The following is a 3,351-nucleotide window of genomic DNA, read 5'->3' on the forward strand; positions in this document are numbered from 1 at the left end:
TCCTCAGGGGCGTCACCAGACAGAAGGACGGCGCGGGATCATAGACAGGAGGCCAGGACTATGTTGTGTTTCTACTGTCAACGGCCGGGTCATATGAAGTTACACTGTCCAGCGCGACTACAAATGAAAGAGGGAAGACAGGACTCTCCGCCTCCTTATCAAAAAAACGTGGAGAGAAAGGGGAGCACTTAGATGTGTTCCCCAAGGTTGCTCCCCATGGTACAGGTATAGGGACACTGGCTAAGTCGTCAGTTTCCTCTGTAGGGATGGGGGGGTTATCACTGTACAGTCTTTTGGTACAGGGTTACTGTTGTTTGAATTAGTAGTTTTGGGGGAACTAACCAAGGTCGTATTTGATACGGCAGGGGAGTGTTCACTAGTCTGTAGTAGTTTTCTACAGGGAAGGAATATCGAAATAAGAGACTCCGATCTTAAGGTCAGGTGGGGTGGTGTCAGTGATATAGGCCAAAGAGGGGAGGTCGATATTCCATTAGAGTTTGGGCCGGTCAAGGTCAAGCATTCATTTTTAGTGGCGGATTCATGGAATTTGCCAGGGAAGTTGCTGTTGGGGTGTGATTTTATTCGGACACACCGGGTTATATTTACTAACAATCCACCTCAGCCCATCCACCTGTCGATCGAGGGTCACAAGTGGATGTGGTATGGAGTCCGGAGGCAGGCTCAATTGCTACCGAGTGTGGTTGTAGGGGGCCCCCTACAACCAGGCCGGGGAACCCGACACCGGGGACGCCTGGTGCGTCGGCCCCTGGGGAGGTAGCAGGAGTGGACCAGAAGGTACTCATAGTGAGGTGGAGGATGCTGCAGACAGCAGCGTAGCATTTAGTGGGGTAGCCACTTTAAGAGAAAGTCAGATTTTAGAGGCTTGTACGTGCGGGGTGTTAGATTAGAACTCAGTGGGGTGGAGAGGTTCCGGATAGGATAGGCTCCATGCTGTTCGTACCACGGGAGTTGGCTGGCTTAAGACTTTCGGAGGGAGTAGTCGGGATACGACGGTCCGGAAACAGTCTTTGGTTCAGGGTGCCTTATGCAGTGGAGGAGGATTTTCCAGTTGAGGTGGAGTCAACGGTCTGCATAGGGGACGTCGTCGAGTTGCAACAACGTCAACTTGACGAGGACATAGTTGCGATAGGAGCTGTCAGTGCTAGCATAAGTACTACGGATACAAAGGTAGTTGGGTTTTGCTAGAAGAGGTAGATGGCTGGTTCGCAAGGATTCCAAGGAACATGACATGTTATCAGGTTAGTCCGAGATTTTCCAAGGGTGTTTTCTCTGGATGACGAACCACTGGTGATCTCTGATCATTTTTTTCCATGAGATTAGGGCAGAGGGACCCCCTATCTATAAGAAGTCATATCCGATTCCCCTAAAGTATAGGGAAGAGATTAGGCGCCAAATCGAGGATATGATATCACAGGGGGTGATTTCACCCTCACGGTCCCCTTATAACAGTCCTTTAGTGCCAGTCAAGAAGAAGGATGGAACTTTAAGGCTGTGTCTGGATTTCAGATTGTTAAATGAAGTAATCCAAGATGATAGATATCCATTGCCGCACATAGATACGGTCCTACAACGTATGGGTCGGAGTAGGATTTTTTCTTGTCTTGACCTTCGTCAAGGCTATCACCAAATTCCATTAACTTCACAAAGTAAGGAATTTACGGCTTTCTCGACGCCGGAGGGGCACTATCATTTCAATGTATTACCTTTCGGTTTGAAGGATGCTCCTGCCTCCTTCCAGCGTATTATAAACCAGGTTCTCACCGGATTAGTGGGAGAGGTTGGGTTTGTATACTGTTATTCTGGGAGATTATTGTTGTTCTGGGAGATTCATGGGAAGAACACTGTGATAATTTGAGAGCCGTGCTGGAACGGCTGAAAGAGGCAAATCTCGTACTTAAGTTGTCGAAGTGTAAATTCTTCAAACCCCAGGTAGATTATTTGGGTCACATTATTACGGGAGATAGAGTGAAGCCGCAGCCACAGAAGGTTAGGGCGATGAAGGAGTACCCATTTCCGACTACTATGCGAGAATTGCAGGCATTTTTAGGCGCTGCAAATTATTATCGTAAGTTTATTAAGGGCTTTGCGGATGTGGCCAAACCATTGGTTGACTTAACCAGAGGGTTTCGCTCGGTAGATAATAAGAGTATATTAGAATGGAATCCTCAGGCAATAGAGGCTTTTGAGTCTTTGAGGGGAGCCCTAAGCGAGGATATAGTACTTAACTTCCCAGATTTTAGTAGAGATTTTGTATTAACGACAGATGCCAGCAAGTTTGCCATTGGAGGTGTCCTTCACAGAGAGACGATGCTGGGTATTACGGCCTTTGTCATATTTTAGTCGGGCATTAAAAGGACCAGAGCTTCATTATAGTACGATAGAACGGGAGGCTTTAGCTATTGTCTATGGGCTTCGAGTGAATCGTACTATTCTTCAGGGCTATCCGGTGGAGATCCATTCGGACCATCCAGTAAGGAAGGTTCGGACCGGGTGGCTAGGTGGCGGATGGCCATAGCAGATTTTGATATTCAGGTGGACTATATACCTGGAAGGATAATGTGGTAGCTGATGCACTATCCGTATTAGAGAAGCTGATCATCCTATTGATGATCTGGTAGTAGGGGCCATTACTAGAAGCAAACAGCGTGCCAGGGGAGCAGTAGAACAACCTGGGGATACAGGGAGATCTCTGGCTGTGTCCAAGGGAGTAGGGATCCCTGAGGTTATAAAGGTATGGTCTGTTGAGGAGTTAAGAAAGCTCAGGCAGTAGATTCTTTTTGGCGTGGTGAAGCGTCACCTGTCGATGGGGAGGGCCTTGCCGGAGGGTTTCACTAGGCGTCTTCCGGGAATCTAGACAGTTATCAACTTCGGCCGGATGGGCTGTTATATAATATCCATACGAACGTGTATGGAGTAGATTTTTAGGTAGTGGTTTCCGAAGAATTCCAGGAGGTTGCTTTGCAGCTGGCACACAGTCTTCCTATCTCCGGTCATGAGGAGTCCTGCTACACTAGTAAGGCTAGAGAAATTGCATTCTTCAAAGGGATGAAGGATGCGGTTCGAAGGTTTTGCAAGACATGTGAAAACCCGTTTACGTTGTAAGCCGGGGGGGGAGGTTCCTGCACCTCTGTTGAGTTTATCCAGAAGTCACTGAACCCTTCCAGAGAGTTCACATGGATTTGGTTGGTCCTTTCCCGTAGCAGAGGGGTTTAAATATATTCTCACAGTAGTGGATGCTTTAACTAAGTACCTTTATGCGGCTCCTCTAAAAACAAAGGAGGCACCGGAGGTAGCTAGAGCATTCATTGAGACAGTGGTAATGAATGAGGG

The sequence above is a fragment of the Penaeus monodon genome, chromosome 4, assembly GCF_015228065.2.
Source record: "Penaeus monodon isolate SGIC_2016 chromosome 4, NSTDA_Pmon_1, whole genome shotgun sequence".
In the NCBI taxonomy this organism is placed as follows: Eukaryota; Metazoa; Arthropoda; class Malacostraca; order Decapoda; family Penaeidae; genus Penaeus; species Penaeus monodon.